The following is a 19039-nucleotide window of genomic DNA, read 5'->3' as shown; positions in this document are numbered from 1 at the left end:
AGAGTATAGGCATTTAAGTCTCTCTCTAATTGCCTCTCCTGCGGCGGATCAAACGGAACGTCTTTTAATTTATAGTTCTTATCTTCTGGACTAACGGGACGGGCTTTAAAAAATCTCTTGAAACATTTACCGCAGCAAACGCAACCAGAACCACTCATCGCAAATCATATCAACCCATCAAGATATAAGAAGGCGGTAAAAGTTAGGCGTAGAAATTTATTCTCAAAAAAATAGGGTAGGTAGGTCGGTATATTTTTTTTTTTTTTTTTTTTTTTTTTTTTTTTTGATTTATTTTTTATTGAGTGGATCTTTTTGGAAAATATTTTTGTGTCAAACAATGAATACAAATAAGGGAGTTATGCCTTTAGAATATCAGTAAGTTAATTTCTAACTTCACTGGCCATGTTTAAATCACAAACAGTGTAGTTTTGCAATTTTTTATTAAAAAGTGGAAAAAAAACTTCTCCAAGGCCATAAAACAGTATTGTTTGGGCCAAAACCTTAGGGTAGGTCGGGATACCGAAACAAACATTTTTTACTCCTTAATACATACAAGAATGGATATTAACCAAGTAATGGCACGTACAAAAAACAAGTTGAAAATAGTGTCGGCGCTTTAGAAGCAATCACTGATATTTGTAAAGGGAACTGGAAGATTAACATGATAGAAGCATTCAGACCCCACCCGTCACCTTTAACTTTCAGGCCGGTAATTGCAACAGTTTGCTTACAAGAAGAGCTTAATATATCAAATCCACTATGTCAAAGTTTGTGTACGATACGACACTATGTAACAGAAAGAAAAGGTATTGGCGAGTACATATGAGCCGTGCCATGGGAAAACCAACATAGTGGGTGTGCGACCAGCATGGATCCAGACCAGCCTGCGCATCCGCGCAGTCTAGTCAGGCTCCATGCTGTTCGCTTTTAAAGCCTATTGGAATTGGAGAAACTGTTAGCGAACAGCATGGATCCTGACCAGACTGCGCGGATGCGCAGGCTGGTCTGGATCCATGCTGGTCGCACACCCACTATGTTGGTTTTCCCATGGCACGGCTCATATATTAATGCAAAGTATGTTGATGACCTCTAATTTGTCTATAATTGAATATTAATCACGACCTGGATTCTATAATGGGAATTAAGTAGGTTTCTTAGAAAGTTAATAATATTTTTTTCCGCACGAATTAAGCAGATTTCTCAGAAAACATAACGTTGAAAAGGTTACACATTAATGTCGTTAGATTATCTTAAAAGGTCGTATATGACAACTATGAAGAAAGAAATGTCGTATATAACAAACTCCCATATTTGAAATATGTAATAAAAGTAGTGTCTGTACTGAACAGTATCATAGGTTGTCTTATTAAACGCATTTTGGCGACATTGCTGATGTGATTTAAAACCAAAATTGTCATAACATAGTAATAATCGTGACAAAACCTTTTAATATATAGGAAAAATATTGACCTATCTGTGAAAAGCTGATATTAAAATATTTCATTACAAGATAGGCTTATCATTTATGAGTCTGGCTACTGACAAAAATATTATTTTTTGTTTTGTTTTTATTTTAATATTTAGCAAAATTCTGTCTCAGTTCTAATTATCTTTATTATTCAATTAATACGAATCACTATAAAATGGTCTTTGATATAAAGTATGTTGAATTATTACTTAACAAGCATGATATATGCCTGTTAATCACGAGACAGACATTAAATCAAGTCATTCATTTTCTTGCATGCTCTTATTTGAAATTGGATTGCAATTATACGTGCAGCCTTGATTTTATCAAATTGGACTCCATGAACACACATATGGTGTGATGCGGCTCATTGACAACAGGGACAATAAGCAAAAAGGCATGCTACCTTGTTTATATTTGAATTTAAATGTTTTAAATGACTGACAATTAAAGTTAGAGTCGAAAAGTTGAATGTATGTTAATGTAGGTTATACGTAATCTAAGAGAAACAACAATTTACAACAGTTTTCGATCGGTTACGACTGGAAATAGTAAGATATAGTAGAAAAATCCTCCCATAAGCAGTTGGTAGTCTTGGGTGCACTTGGGTAGCCACTCCACCGAATTCGTTAATGGGAAGGTTTTCGATCATGTCAAAATACATTATTGGTCTTATGCAGGTCTTAAACAGCCTGGCGATTGATGTGCTACAAGCCTTTACGTTGTTGCCTACTTTTTTGTCGTTGTCGGTTGAGGAACACAGCAGTCCAACAGTAACATGTCTTTGTACGACAACTGTTCAATTCATAACGTAACATAATTCATGTAATAGCTATAATAAAATCAACACGGCAAAATTCTGCATGTTAAAAACGATTAACGACCATTTAGACGGAAGCGGTAGCAAATATAGAGACCGGTGTCGCGTGAATATCACACGCGTGGTAATATTACCACGCGTGTGATAATTACGCGGCGGCGTGAGAATCGCACGGTTCCGGGTATAGCTGTGATAATCGCACGGGCGGTCTTAGCTTTAGATATATATATCAATATGATACATAAAATTATTCAGGAATGATTTCTGCATCAATGGGTATAAAATAATTGGGTGTTCAGGCGCGTATCAATTTGGGGTTTTGCATCAAAGCCACATACTTTGAAAAAAATGGGAATTTTTTTTCATAAATATAATCAATCTTTCTTTTTAGAATAGTTTCAATATTTTATCTGAATTGGACTGATATGAATATTAGGAATCCGGGGGCGGACAATGATGGGGAAAACACGTGCGTGTATACTAAAATATAATAATATTTTGGTAAAATTTTTATTTAAGGGAAACAATTATATTCTGTATAAGCGGACTATTTATGTGCGTGGAAACATAAGTATAGCATTGCATGCTCTCCTTTTTTGAAAGAAATCTACCTATCTTCGAAATCAATTATAAATATGTTTGTGTACTGCAATATAACGAAATGTTTAATGATGAGCTTTATAGAAACTATGCAGGGGCGGATTATAACTGACGCCTTTTTGATAGAGAAATATGACGTACAACGTATGTTAAAATATACGGGTGTTGTTAGTTTTAGACATATACACAAAAACCACGTACAAGATTATCAAGAATGATATTTAATATTCAGGTGCGTAGCAACTCGGTGTGTGCATAAAAGCAACATAGTTTTAAGAAAAAGGAAAGTTTTTTTGTTGTTTTTTTTTTATAAACAAAATGATTCAGACCTTTTTAGAGTAGTGTTAAATTGTTAATACTTGTCCGTACATTTATTTTTAAACCGAATATTATGAACTGATACAATCTTTAATAATCCAGGGGCTGCTAGTAACTGATACGAACTTTAAAAAATCCAGGGGCGGATAGTGAGGAGTATACTACGATAAATGTCTATGCGGGCGGCGTATATATGATATACCTATATAATGCAAAAATGATTCAGAATGCTTCTGCATCTATTTTTAAAATTTTATTTTCCGGTGCGTGGCTTGAGGCCATCGCAAGGGTGCACACTAAAATGTAATAACATTTTGATGAAAATATATTTATTTCTATTTAAAGAAAATAATTATTCTGTATTGGGCAATTATCTGCGTGGTAACAGAGCATCCTGTGGAATTAACTTCGAAGTGATTTTTCCGTGTAGTGCATTAAAATCAATGTTTAACAACGAGTTGATTCATTAAAGAAACAAGACAGAGGCGGTTACTTAGCATTTTTGGCGGTTCGGCGTGTGGCCGTTAATATTAATGGACGTTGTTAGTCTAAGTTGGAACAACTGTTACGTATTAGACCTTCCTGGTTAAGACAGGTATAAAATACGAGTACGATGTATTAATTTTTTTCAAGAATGATTCCAGCATTTAATGGCGTATTTTTTTTAATATTCAGGTGTGAAGAAACTCGGGTGTGAGCACCAAAGCAACATATGTTAAAAAATGGAAAATTAATAAAGCATTTCATATTAAAATTTGTCTTAAAAGGTTTCCGTATATTGTGATAATTACTCGGCGGCGTGAGAATCACACGGTTTCGGGTATAGCCGTGATAATCGCACGGGCGGTTTTAGTTTTACACATATTTACCAAAATGATACATAAAATTATTCAGGAATGATTTCTGCATCAACGGATATAAAATAATTGGGTATTCAGGCGCGTATCAATTCGGAGGTGAGCATCAAAGCCACATACTTTGAAAAAAAAGGGATTTTTTATGAAAATATTTGCCTTTCTTTTTAAAATAGTTTTAGTTTTATTCAATATATTTTATCTAAATTGGACTGAAATGCTTAACCACGAGCTGATAACTTATAAAATAATCCAGTGCCTGGGCGGGTACTAGGCATTTTTTTGCGGCGTACTTATTTATTTATTTAATATTCATGTGTGTAGCAACTCTATAGTGAGCATCAAAGCAACATATTTTGAAAAAAAAAATGGGAAAAGTAATAAAGTAATTCATATTAAAATTTGTCTTAAGGTTTCCGTATCTTGCGATAACTACGTGGTGGCGTGAGAATCACACGGTTTCGGGTATAGCCGTGATAATCGCACGGATGGTCTTTGTTTTAGACATATGTACCAATATGGTAAATAAAATTATTCAGGAATGATTTCTGCATAAACGGGTATAAATAATTGGGTATTCAGGCGTGTATCAAATCGGTTGTGTGCATCAAAGCCACATCCTTTGAAAAAACGGCGTGAGAATCACGCGGTTTCGGGTATAGACGTGATAATCGCACGGGCGGTCTTAGTATTAGACATATATACTTTAAAAACGAGATGCCCAAGGGCAACATGTCGTGCCCGCCGGCTGACAAAAGGACTCGGAGTTGCACACGAAACTCTGTCTCACTGAGACAAACATTTGTGCCAAATAAAACAATTGTGTCAGGTTATTTTATAATCCCACATTCAATGACAAAGTTATTGTCCGGACAAGGTCAATTATAGCCACATTTGACCTTTAATCTCCAAGTGTGACCTTAACCTTTGAGATATTGACATAGGTGTTTGCGCGCGATACGCCGTCTCATGGTGATGAAGAATTGTGCCAAAATTATTTTAAAATCCCACATTCAATGACAAAGTTATTGTCCGGACAAGGTCAATTACAGCAATATTTGACCATTAAACTCCAAGTGTGACCTTGACCATTAAGATATTGACGCCGGTGTTGCATGTGACACACCATCTCACGATGGTGACAATTGTGCCAGGTCATTTTATAATCCCACATTCAATGACGAAGTTATTGTCCAGACAAAGTCAATAATAGCCGTATTTGACCTTTAAACTCAGTGTGACCTTGACCGTAAGATGTTGACACGGGTGTTGCACGCGACACGCCGTCTAATGATTGGTGAACAATTGTGATAAGTTATTTTAAAATCCCACAATCAATCAATGACAAACTTATGGTCAGGACAAAGAAATACGGACGGACACCGAACAGCCATTTGGACAACGGGTTCTACAAAAAAACGGCGTGAGAATCACACGGTTTCGGGTATAGCTGTGATAATCGCACAGGCGGTCTTAGCTTTTAGACATATATAACAATATGATATATAAAATTATTCAGGAATGATTTCTGCATCAACGGGTATAAATACTTGGGTATTCAGGCGCGCATCAAATCGGAGGTGTGCATCAAAGCCACATACCTTGAAAAAATGGGATTTTTTTTTCATAAAAATTACTGTCTTTCTCTTTAGAATAGTTTCATTATTTTCTATATATTTTATTTAAATTGGACTTATATGACCAATCTCTCTATCAACTTAATGATCCTAGGCTCAAGAGTTTTTGAGTTATCATCCGGAAACCGATTGCATACCGACCGGCTGACAAACATCTGCAAAACGATATACCCATCCTTCTCCGAAGGGGGGCATAAAAATGTCAATGTGCATGTCAGAATGAAAACAATCGAGGCCTTCTTTTGATTAATTTTCTAATTTACCAAGGTTCATCGTTCTGATGCTGCAGTATTTAACCACCCGGACTAACGCCTTGATTACTAATAAACAAGGAAATAAAGATCTATATATTCTGCGATAAACAACGGTTGACGCATGGACTGGTAAGAGACCATTATGACATCAATTATGACATCAGATTACAGCATGACGTCCGATATATTACCCCTCGGGTAAATGAAGTCTAACATAATATTTATCTAAGTAGGTCAATCAAAAAATATGAGCCGTGCCATGAGAAAACCAACATAGTGGGTTTCCGACCAGCATGGATCCGGAACAGCATGCACATTCTGGTCAGGGTCTCTGCTGTACGCTTTTAAAGCCTATTGGAATTGGAGAAACTGTTAGCAAACAGCATGGATCCTGACAAAATTGCGCGGATGCGCAGTCTGGTCCGGACCCATGCTGGTCGCAAACCCACTATGCTGATTTTCTCATGACGCGGCTCATTAATTTATAGTTATCAGGTATGAAACTCTAACACTCCTTAAAAATATTTTTCAAGAAGTGTTTAACAAACTGGATGGGTTTAAAGTGGATGGGAGTTAAATGGAAAATCATAAGAAACGATCTTTTATGAAACTTTCAACATTTATTTTATGTTTTATTATTAATAAATCAACAAATTATAGGATCTAAACACCAACTGTTACAATGTATAATAACGTGTCTTTCCTAATAATGCCAAAGAAGCACAGATGCAAATTTATTTCAATATTAAAGACTTATCCATCATTTAAGGGAAGAAATTCTCAGCAGATTAAGGTTATAGACCTATGTACAGAATTTATACAAATCAAAGCCACTAACCCACACATCCTGTGGTGAGAATTTATAAATTTACCTATATTCACCTTTATGTTGCATATTTGAAGTTCTAACAATGTACTTTTCATCCAATTCTGTCCAACACTGCTGTTTTCCATATAAAAAAATCAAAAATACTTTAGACGAGAGTGCTACACATAAAATATCATCAGGATAAAAAATTCATTGTAACAGTCCCTTTTGACCTGTGGGTCACATACTAGTCAGGGCCAATCTTCATATCATGTTTGAGGGTCCTAGGCGCAAATGCTGCATTTTTGTACTGGCATGACTATTTCTTACCCTGGAAGACTTACATAACATTTTAAAGCAATCTCATTAGATGCTGCTGAGATATATATTCATTTACATAAAATAAAGGGAGGTTATTTGTCATAAATTCAGTCAAAAGTTATCTACCCTGATTGTCCGAGTCCATCTCATGGCATAAATGACACTTCAAATCAGTATCTTCATTGGTTACTGAGATACACCTATTTTAACAAAAAACGAAGGAATGTAACTTTGCATAAATCAGTCAATATAATCTACAATATTGTCTCTGTCCAACTAATGACAATAATGAAATTTCAAATGAGTCCTATATATTGTTACTGAGATAAATCCATTTTTATAAAAATCAGGGAAGGTAATCATGTATTGGTACATGCATGTAGAAGATACACAGTACAAGTTTCACAATAATATATAAGAGAAGTATTCATATCTATAAACATTCAAGCAAGAGTTATCTAACATGACTATATCTTACCATGGAAGACATAAAAACCTTTCAAACCAATTTCATTAGAAGCTGCTAAATATATTCATTTACATAAAAAATAAAGGGAGGTACTTTTGTCATAAATTCAGTCAATATGTATCTTCACTGACTGTCCAAGTCAATCTGATGGCATAACAGTATCTTCATTAGTTACACTGATGTACCCATTTCAATTTGAAATAAAGGGAGGTGATTTGACATAAAATCTGTCCATAGTTATCTACCTGATTGTCATCTACCTGATTGTCTCAGTTAGCATGCTCGACTATTTCGGTGTTGGATAGGGAGCCTGGGCACATCTGAGAACACTGGAGCTGTCACTGTTGTGTTTAATGACTCCAACGGCGGATGAAGATATTGCATAATAACTAAGTCTGTTTTAAAAATATTAAGTAATATGAGAGATAAAGATAAAGTGTATCAAAACACTATACAAAGTACATTTTAAGCAAAACGGGCACAATTCATTAAATTTTAGTGCAAGAGTTATGCATCTTGTGTAATATGATGTGGGTGATGATTGATGATGTTGAACAACTACTTTAAGTTATATTATTGTAATGGTAAGACTTAGTGTTGAAAGATTCAAAGCTATATGTCAAAATGTTTTGTCAAAATGTGGACTTGTACAAAAACTGAACCAATTTCAAAGTCCAAAAGGGACATAATTCATCCAAAATACTCTATAGTGTTATGAACTCTTGCCTATATAGAGAGACTATTATTATAAACAAGTGACAAAAGTTTCAAAGGGCCATAGTTCAGTCAAATCCTTGATGGAGTTATGTACTCTTGCCTAAAACTTGGTATAATGATGATACATTACTGTTTTAAGTTTCAATACTGTCAAAAGGCCCTTTTAAAATATGGACTGGTAAGAAAAACTTAAACCTGGTGTAATGCCAATGTCAATACCATGGTGAGTACGATAGCTCCCCTTATTTTTCAATTAATCTAACTTTAAACTGAAAACCTCCTAGAAACTGTGATTCTATAAAGTGCACACTTGAAGATAATCTGCTGAATATAATCATCATATATGAAAGTCCTCGCTAAATCAAATTTCACAAATTGAATAATAAATTCATCTTCTTTGACCATGTATAAAGGCCTGGCATATGGTATGAACTCCACTGGACAGCATGATGTGCCAAGAAAGCAACTTCAAAAGCTGATGTCTGACCTAAAATAGATAGAAAAATATTTTATAATGATGTCACTTAATTGCAGTATCAAATGACAAATATATTGCATATAGAAATAGCTAAATTCGGTTTTATCCAAAACATTTTCCTTTTAAATCATTCTTTTTAACAAGTCTGCTTTTTGCTTCATAATATGCTACTTTATATGAAGGTCACACTGACATTCAACATTTTAATGTAGCAAAAATACCCCAAGAAAAACAAAAAGAGGGCCATGATGGCCCTATATCGCTCACCTGTTATCATTGCACTTAAGGACAAGTCTTCAAGGTCAAAAGATCATAATAAAAAGCAATCAAAAGAATTATGAGAAAATATAGTTGAAATTTTCTTAAAGTTACTTTAAAAAACAAGATTTTAAAACTTTTTGTAGAGGTCCACTAGGCAATGCTACATGTCAAATATCTAAGCTCTAGGCCTTCTGGTTTATTTTTAGAAAATTTTGAAGATTTTTCTATGTACAATCAAGTAACCCCATGGGGCGGGGTCATGATTTGAATAAATTTTGTAAAAGTCTACTAGGCAATGCTACATGGTTTATTTTATATAAATTTTTTGAAGATTTCCCTATGTAAAATCAAGTCACCCCTGGGGCGGAGTCAATTTTGACCCCAGGGGACATGATTTGAACAAATTTTGTAGAGGTCCACTAGGCAATGCTTCAAGTGAAATATATAGGCTCTAGGCCTTCTGGTTTATTTTTAGAAATTTTTTGAAGATTTTCCTATGTAAAATCAAGTGACCCCTAGGGTCAGGGTCAATTTTGACCTCCGGGTCATAATTTAAACAACTTTAGTAGAGGTCCACTAGGCAATACTACATGTTAAATATCTAAGCTCTAGGGCTTCTGGTTTTTGAGAAAAATGACAAAGGTTGAATTTTTTGGACAAATTCTTAATTATCAGTCTTGTGGCTAGTCTATGAAAGCACTAAATTAGACTGGCATCTGACACTATTACATCAAAGTAAGAAAAATGACAAAGGTTGAATTTTTTGGACAAATTCTTAATTATCAGTCTTGTGGCTAGTCTATGAAAGCACTAAATTAGACTGGCATCTGACACTATTACATCAAAGTAAGAAAAATGACAAAGGTTGAATTTTTTGGACAAATTCTTAATTATCAGTTAGTGGCTAGTCTATGAAATCACTAAATTAGACTGGCATCTGATACTATTACATCAAAGTAAGAAAAATGACAAAGGTTGAATTTTTTGGACAAATTCTTAATGATCAGTCTTGTGGCTAGTCTATGAAATCACTAAATTAGACTGGCATCTGACACTATTACATCAAAGTAAGAAAAATGACAAAGGTTGAATTTTTTGGACAAATTCTTAATTATCAGTTAGTGGCTAGTCTATGAAATCACTAAATTAGACTGGCATCTGATACTATTACATCAAAGTAAGAAAAATGACAAAGGTTGAATTTTTTGGACAAATTCTTAATTATCAGTCTTGTGGCTAGTCTATGAAATCACTAAATTAGACTGGCATCTGACACTATTACATCAAAGTAAGAAAAATGACAAAGGTTGAATTTTTTGGACAAATTCTTAATTATCAGTCTAGTGGCTAGTCTATGAGATTTGTAACTTATATAGTATAAATTACAAATACTTTTATAAAGAACCATTCACCGTGTTCATATATAGATCTGTAAGAATGCCCATCCTTACCTAAATCATTGAACTGTGGTGACAACCTGTCCAGCTGCAAATATTGGTTTCTTTCTCCATTAAATAAAAGATGGTCATCATGATCAACCATTGACTTTCAAGTACCAATCTGAAATATATGCATTTATTTTGTGTTGATAATATAGGTTTGTTACAGTGGAGGGATCAGCTATGAGAAAATATCTGAAATGCAGACAACAATTTTATTTTATGAAAAAAAATGTCACCACTTGGAATATACTATTTTCTAGTTAATATTAATTTAACTCAATATGAATAAATGGGAAAGTATCAATGGTCATTTTCTTAGTTATATAAAGTTTCACCGTAGATAACACTATGTATAATGATGAAAGATTTTTTTTAGTTAGCATTAATTTTGTAGTAACTATATATACATTAAAACTCCAAGGTAAAATGATCTGGAACACATGCTTCATTTAATAAAAATGTATCAGTAATAACATGAGAGCCCTTCTGAAAAAAATGTTAATGTAGAAAATGTAATACTTAGGTGAATATTAGGTTATGACACCCCCCTGATTTCTGAATGAAAAGGAATAAGCTGAACATAATGGTAGACAGTTAATGTAAATTGTCTTAAATTGGCCCTGCTGTTTCTGACCAGAACATTTTTAAAGTTTCCAATATTACAAATATGGAAAAGTGACAATTACCCCTGACACCCATGTTTATAACATAAAAATAATTTGTATTCTTTATAGAATGTCACAAAAGGCCCATTTGTGTTAAATTATTTCAAAACTGGAACATCAGTTTCATATATATATACATATCAGGAAAAGTGACCATGCCCTCCGGCACCCATGTGTTCATGATCAGATGAGCTTAAAATGCATTTAATGTAAGAACATTTTTAATAATATTTGAAAAAAAAATACCAGTGAAATTTGACATGTATACAGAATAAGAAAGAAGACAGGGAATTTGAATAAGTAAGAAGAGAGGGAATTTGCCTATTAACACAGACCATTCTGCTTTTTAATTTCAATATATACCACCAAATAGTTTTGCAAGGAGTTTTGCATATCTTTCTAAAATGTGTTTATTTTATAAATCTATTTTTTTAATTTAGTATAGTTACTTAGACATGCACATGTGCAGAATAATAAAATGAGGGTTACAAGAGACAAAATAGAAAGAAATTCATCATGTTCATCATATTTTCCAATTTGCAATCACAATTCAATAACATTTCAGTTACAGAATTAAATATAATTACACTTGCTATCAGAAGTCTAAAAGTGAAGAGACTTAAACTGCATAAAAAAGTTTTATTAGTGTTTAAGAGATTTGAACCTGTTTGAAGATAACCATAGACTTAAAGTTACTTACACATATTTTGTTATCTTAAAAGAATAATGATGCACAAATTGTTATTAAGATATATAGTAGCATGGTATAGTTCAATCTTTCACCTTCATTTTGGTGTGAGGGGGCACTGTGAGTGTGGCCAAGTAGTTAAGGTCTCTGGCTTCAAATCACTTGCCCCTGATCAATGTGGGTTTGAGTCACACTAGAGGCGAAATTTACAGATTTTTCAATATATATGTTTACATTATATTATGTACAAAACTTGCTGTAATGAGATTTTTCCTCTGGGTTTAATGAATTGTTATTAAAAGACAAAGAAAATCTCCTATATAAGTGACCCCTCCCCCCACCCCTCAAATACCAGACTTTTTAATCCCCAATATACAAGATCCTGTCTGGTCCAGTCTGATTAGGGTCCATAAACCCCTGTAGACTTGACATGTAGCCTAATTATTGTCAGAGAATCATAAATTTTATTGCCTACAGATAAATTGGTTATTTCCTGTGTTTTGCACTGCTGTTTTTTTTTTCTTTTTTCTTTTCAGAATGTACACAAATTATTTTAACTGATAATATACTAGTATTGATTGCTCAGTCATGTTGAGTAATGTCCTGGCCAGTTAAATTATAACTCTTATAGGAAAGCAATTCTCTGACACTCCTTAACAATAAAATAATTATTTAAGAGAAATTACAAGTTTGTTTATTCAATGATTATGATCTTTTTATCAAAAGTAAGCAAATAAAACCAGAAAAAAATGATAATTGCTGAATTTTATTAGAAATTAAAGAAGCGTTCAGTTGCATTTTTAATAGATAAAAAGGGATATGGACAGAAGGATTTTATATATTAAAAATGCATAATTCCCCTAGTGTTGTATAAATAACGTTTCTTTTATGTATAATAAAATCCAGCAATAAAGATATATCATTGTTCAAATTACACATAATTTATTATTTCTAAAAGCTAAGTGCCTGAATGCATTTTTTTACATTTTTGATAAAAAAAACCAGCAATGATGAGATGTAAATCAAAAATATGATAAAAACACTGTTTTATCCTATCACTTTGTGTATTTAGCCCTAATTCAATCAAGCTTTCTAAACTTCTTATAAAGGTGAGAACTGATTTGCTATAAAGGTGAGAAATATCACCTGCAATTTATTTACTGCACAGTAGCTATACAGTAGCTTATTATGATAAACAGAAGCAAGTCTATCAATGGTCCAGACTTGTGTATTGGCCCTTACCTCCAATACCAGACCTTATCATCCCCATAGCCCACATACCAGGCACACCAGAATCAGTGTCTTTAATTATTATTTACTGTAACAGTGGATACAATGTATACTTCTTTGGAAAAACCTATCAGAAAATAGTTCAGCCTTTAATTTGAAAGTTCAGTGAATTTCAATTGCAGTATGATGGGTGATAAATGTTGCAGTGTTTTATGATAAGGAAATATATTAACAGTTATATTTTCAACATATATGATAAGTAACAGGTGTAATGTGTATGGTTTGAAACTTATTCAATCAAATGTTTGTGGAGATTGGTTTTTAAAATCAGCCTTTCTGCACAAATCTGACATGAAAATAAAACTTTGCCTAGAAAATTTGTTGCTTAATGAAAATAAATTAACATATTATTATAAAACCTATAAAAATTTCCTCAAATTTTGAATGTTTAAAACATGCCAAATTTCAAGAATGTCCAGTAATCTTAATTTCTAGAATTTTCAACTCAAAATTGAGTTATATTGCAGATGCACAGGGGACACATACTGAAAATCAGTATAATATTCATTCATTATTAGTTTACTGTTCATATTTTTTTTTCACAAGAAACACAATGCTTATTCAACAGCATGTGTTCCTTTAACTGAAAAATAAGTGACTTTAAACATAACCAACACACTGAAATCATTTATTCTACATGCATTGCCTACTGAGAGTAGAAAATGACAAAATGCCATGCATGGTAAAATGTGACAGTAAAATTCATACATATTTTATTATGTTACTAAGAAGATGCACAGGGGACAAACTGCAGCAAAATATATATTCATAGAATATGTTCATAGTAAGTAATTTTTTTTTCAAACTACACAGTATACACTTGTGAACATTTACATAATGTGGGTAAAAAAATTGATGTTTCCACTTCTTAACTTGAAAAACTGGTTATTCTGAAAAAATGCAAACAATGAATTCTTAATTGTCCGAGTTTCTTATATAATGGTAAATTAAATGAATGTCAAAAAAGGTGCACAGGGGACATCACTTTTGGCTTTGTGAATGTTGAACAGTCCTTAAATGTCAAGTTAAAAAGCTGCTTTTTATCAACTGTAACTCCCTTTCAAGGAAAATGAGCCGTGCCATGAGAAAACCAACATAGTGGGTTTGTGACCAGCATGGATCCAGACCAGCCTGCGCTTCCACGCAGTCTGATAAAGAACCATGCTGTCCGCTTTTAAAGCCTATTGGAATTAGAGAAACTGTTAGCGAACAGCATGGATCCTGACCAGACTGTGCAGATGCGCTAGCTGGTCTGGATCCATGCTGGTCGCAAACCAAATATGTTGGTTTTCTCATGGCACGGCACAAATAAAGTATAATCTAATTTTATTTTTAAAGAAATAAAAGAAATCTGACACTTAACAACTAAAAAGTTGCAAAGGGGACATTTTTGGTTGTATAGACATTCATCAAATGTCTGAGAAAGTTGATCTGTTAAGGAGGTAGGTTACCTTGTTACAAGGGTAAATTCAAATTAGTTGAACTGCAGCATCTTTTTGTATTTCGTGTAATATGAAGTTTTAACTGCTAAAATCTCAGTTTCGTTTGTCTCTGTTCCTTCGAGTTCAATTTTTATCCAGGTTTGAAGAACATGATCCTCCAAAGGTATTTCATATTGAAAGAAGAAGGAAAATACGGATATTTAACACTTTTCAGTGTATTTTAGTTTCATTGATATCCGTAGAAGTCAGCATAATCTATAAGTTTACTAGTATGCACGTTAGCTTTCTAATATAAGCTTAAAATGTATATGTCACGGGGCTCGTGTTTCCATGGTAACGCATTTTCTCTAATTTTTAAACAACTATGTATAAAAATAGGGGTTTTCGACGGCTTCAGTACCATTCTGTTAATGACCAACATGTTATATTGGGTAATATTATTAGCAAATACCAAGCACTATACATGGTACCCTTTTTTTTCTTAAAGTTTAAAGTAACCATGGCAACAGAGATGTTTTAAAATGGCTTATATCTTGCTTTTTGTCGTAATTTCTTATAAAATAATATTGAATAAGATTATCTTTCTAGTTGATGTAGCTTTAAAACATATTATTTCTAACGTAAGTTATATTTTCGTGTTATCTGCATTTATTCAAACAAATTTCTAAGCTTAGAATACTTACAGCAGTACCCCTCGTCTGGCATTTTTCATGAAAAATCGTTCAGCATGCTACTATTATTCTCATGGATATTGTTGAAATGAAAATAAAAAGCCGAAGCTGTGTTTCTTAAATAGACTAGTGTCAACGCTTTTGAATTTTACATTTAGATACATAGGTCACGGGCTTCGTTTCCATGGTAACATCAATTCCATTCAAGAAACAACAATTTTCTACTGAAATTTGAACGATTTTAGATCTTAGTTTAGTATATAAGTAACAAATTATCAACGGAACCTGAAAAATAGGTATAACAAATCAAACTGCTAGATTTTTTATTTGAAAATGGCCGTAACAAGTAACCTCTCACCAACTGTATTCCAAAATACATTGGTTACCATCATCCATTTTCTTACATTCCGCATAACATTTCAATACAACTACATAAAAGAAGCAAAATATTGATTATTATTCAGAGCAAAAGACTCATAAAAAATATTTCAGCAAATAATGGTTATTTGAAAATACTTTGAGTGAAGAAAATGCACAGAATTACCTACTTTCAAGATAAAAGCTATTAATTTTGCGCGGTAACTGACACGTAACGTCATGACGTCCATGACGTCATTTTAAGGCAACATTGTTTTGAAGCGTTTCTGCGGCAATTTATTCATTATTTCTGCATTATCAAACCATAAAGCGTCAGATCGAAGACAGGTCTATGATTTGTTTTCAGAAGAATGAATATACAAACACATTTAGTTTGTCGTAAACGTCGTCGTAAATCGTCACGTTAGCTTCCGGTTGGACATGCGCACATACAAATATAAAGGTAACCTACCTCCTTAAACAAAAAAACATATTCTGTCTTCACAGTTGAAGGGATAAAGATCTTAGAAAAACCTTATGACTTTAGAAAACTAATGGGGTTTTGAAATTGTAGTGTTCTACATTAAAATTTTGTACTTTTTCACTATATTTTTGTGAAGAGGGTTCCATCAAAAGATGTGAAATATTGGTGAGAGTAAGATGTTGGTAATGAAAAAAAGAGTATTTTGCTTTAAATGTACAGAGTTTAAGCTTACTGGAACCACTCTCGAGTCTGCTTCTTGGAATAACCAGTATTAGTGTCATATGAGAAGTCCTGACCCCACTGGGGCTCGAACCCATGACCCCTGGATTGAGCTGAGCCAACAACTTACATACTACATAATTTAACATAAACCAATGAGGAACTCGTGCGGACGCATTGGTTGATAGGGCTATTATGCTGTCCTACATAGGTGAAGGCCCAGGTTCGATTCCTGGCAACTCCATTGCGGTTGTGACCCTGGGTAAGGCACTTTATCACGATTGCCTCAGTAGGCCCAGTTGTAAATGGTATATACTCGCAAATTGCTGGGGGTAAGGTATAATTGGCAGCGATGAAAATTTTATCTGAAACTGCTTCCAATATTTTGGTCTTTCGAGTGTTTAACACAAGTGGGGACATTGCCCATACAGTATATCATATAAAAATATCTCAGTATCTCCTCTGTTCCATATGTATGGATCCCGTTTTAATTTTTGGATTACATTCCAACTGAACATCTAATTACGGATCACTTTTTTCGAATTTCAGTAGTTGAAACAGCTAATAAATCACAATTACAGCTGCTTTGTAGACCTAGATTAAGTTAAAAGTAAAATTATGTCACTCTGGCCAGGCTTTGGCTGAAGAACTTCAAGAAGTCTTAAGAGCATCCGCACACTAGGTGATTATTTTAAACTGGTTGTATGTAATCTACTACATCCATATTATATGTGGAAACAGATAAATAAGATAAACAAGTGACTGTCAATCAGAAAGATCTAGAATCTACAACATTTTATTTCAAAAGTGCAGATCTACTTACTTTCGATTTCGCAAGCTCCGCCATCTTGTCTCTTCAGGCGGCGAATTATGAAATTAAAACGTGCGAATCACGCTTTTCTCCAAAGGTGTAATTACACCGATAACAGATATTTGCCTATGGGTATGTCAAGCAAGTTATTAGAGTCTTAAATTAACAAGAAGTTTTACTGAAGAATAATAGGACAGTTTTGAAATAAGCAACTCATTATTTGCACACCGCGGCCATGTTTTTCGTAGAGTTTTAGACAAAAAGGTCATTTTCAGAGCATGTAAATCTTATTATTTTGAGTAGCTATTCACAAACAACAGTCCCATGCACAAGATTTAACACCTCTAGCAAGTTTTAAGACAATCTGATTCGTGAAAAAGATAAGTAACTGTGTTCTGCAAGTTTTTTCTGAAGCACCATAAAAGCCGGTAAAATACGTCAAATTGGGCATATTCAAATCAATATATTTAAATTTCAGGAATATAAAATCAAAATTAAAATATGTAAGTTACAAAAGCTATCTTTGAGAATTTAATATGCAAAATTTTGCAAATATTGGACAAAGAATAAGCATTTGGGCAGGTTTTGAAAAACATATATAAACCGTGGACCTGGTCACGACCGTGTGATAATCACGCTACACCGGTCTTAAATTTATAACCAAATTCGAGTTGTTGGGGTATGTACACAAGGTGTTGTTTTAATTGGTCTTGCCAGGTCATAAAGCCTGGAAAAACGTATAAGCAATCATTGTTTAGACCTCGGTGAAGGACCGACCATTTCTAGTCAAAAGCCCTTCTAACAAAGATGCGACTAGGTACAATGTGGACTTGATTGCCAGAGAAATATCGCACTAGGACGAGGTAGTTGAAAATACCATCGTGGCTAACGACACTATCTACAGCAATATAATTTGGAGCAAACGGTAAGGTAACATATCATGGTAATTAAAATAATATGCTCAAACAAACAACATTTTTCATGAATGTAGACTGTTTTTTCTACAAAAATACCTATTTTTGCAATCATTGATGTTATATATTTACATATAGTCCCATTTTGTAAGTAACAAATGTTTACCGTTGTTGACCAGGGATAAGTAGCTACTTGATTTGCACTTTGATTATCCGATATTACATTTTTTAAAACAGAAAGCCGCGTTAAGTTTCAACAATTAACAATATTTTAAAAATATACTATATTGAAGTCCAAATCCAAACGGATATTGTGCGATGCCCATACGAGCTCTTCCGGGGCCCATGTGGTTCCCGTACGGGGCTCTTGCGAGCTGCTCCCGACTTCGAAAATCTCTACAATCTAGTAGAGATGAAACATTTTCACCGAGTTCCCGAGTCCTCTGCCAGTTAAAAACTTCCGTACGACGCTCGTACGAGTCAACGATGTCCGTATGGACGCCGTAAGTGTTTGCCAAAATTCGACTGAAAACCTACTCGTATGGAGCTCGTAGCGTTCTTGTAAGATAAGTAGGATGTCTCAGTATGTCATGCCAACTTGTTTGAACAGTCTTTAAAGTGGTCTGTCTATAACGATTCTCTTATTGTAGTAGAAATATCATATTGTTAGTGGTGTCTCATGAAATGAAATAGAAAAATGGAGTGATGATATAGACAACAGCATGTTTGACACAATATAATAATACAAAAATGGTATATCTACTAATAAAAAGAACATCTGTAGCTGAAGCGGCCGTAGCGAGCAGTCACAACCAAAATACTAGTTAAAAGATTCTAAACGTACAAATACTACTTCATGGTTATATAACATTGTGTAAGAAACACCAATTTTGTGCGCGATGCCTTTATCCTAAAATTTACTAAGGACATATTCTTATTAGTCAAGAGTGACAAAACCTGGCTTTGTTGCTTTGACTTGCATATAAAGTGCGCATCGAGAGATGGGAAACAACAAACGGTACACGCCCCTTTTAAGCTAAGAGATCCTTCG

The 19039-nt window shown here is 33.7% G+C and overlaps 1 long non-coding RNA gene across 1 annotated transcript; it reads right to left on the bottom strand.

The window, feature by feature from the left end:
* Positions 1-7384: 7384 nt before the first annotated feature.
* LOC123557448 (uncharacterized) lies at positions 7385-17368 on the bottom strand. Its single transcript, XR_006687654.2, has 3 exons — positions 17087-17368; positions 10457-10565; positions 7385-8753 (listed from the first exon to the last, which is right to left on the bottom strand). It is a non-coding gene; the product is annotated as an uncharacterized LOC123557448 (long non-coding RNA).
* Between the last annotated feature and the right edge of the window lie 1671 nt (positions 17369-19039).

This window comes from Mercenaria mercenaria, chromosome 4, assembly GCF_021730395.1.
Source record: "Mercenaria mercenaria strain notata chromosome 4, MADL_Memer_1, whole genome shotgun sequence".
Lineage (NCBI taxonomy): Eukaryota > Metazoa > Mollusca > Bivalvia > Venerida > Veneridae > Mercenaria > Mercenaria mercenaria.
This window is presented reverse-complemented; position numbering and strand designations above follow the sequence as displayed.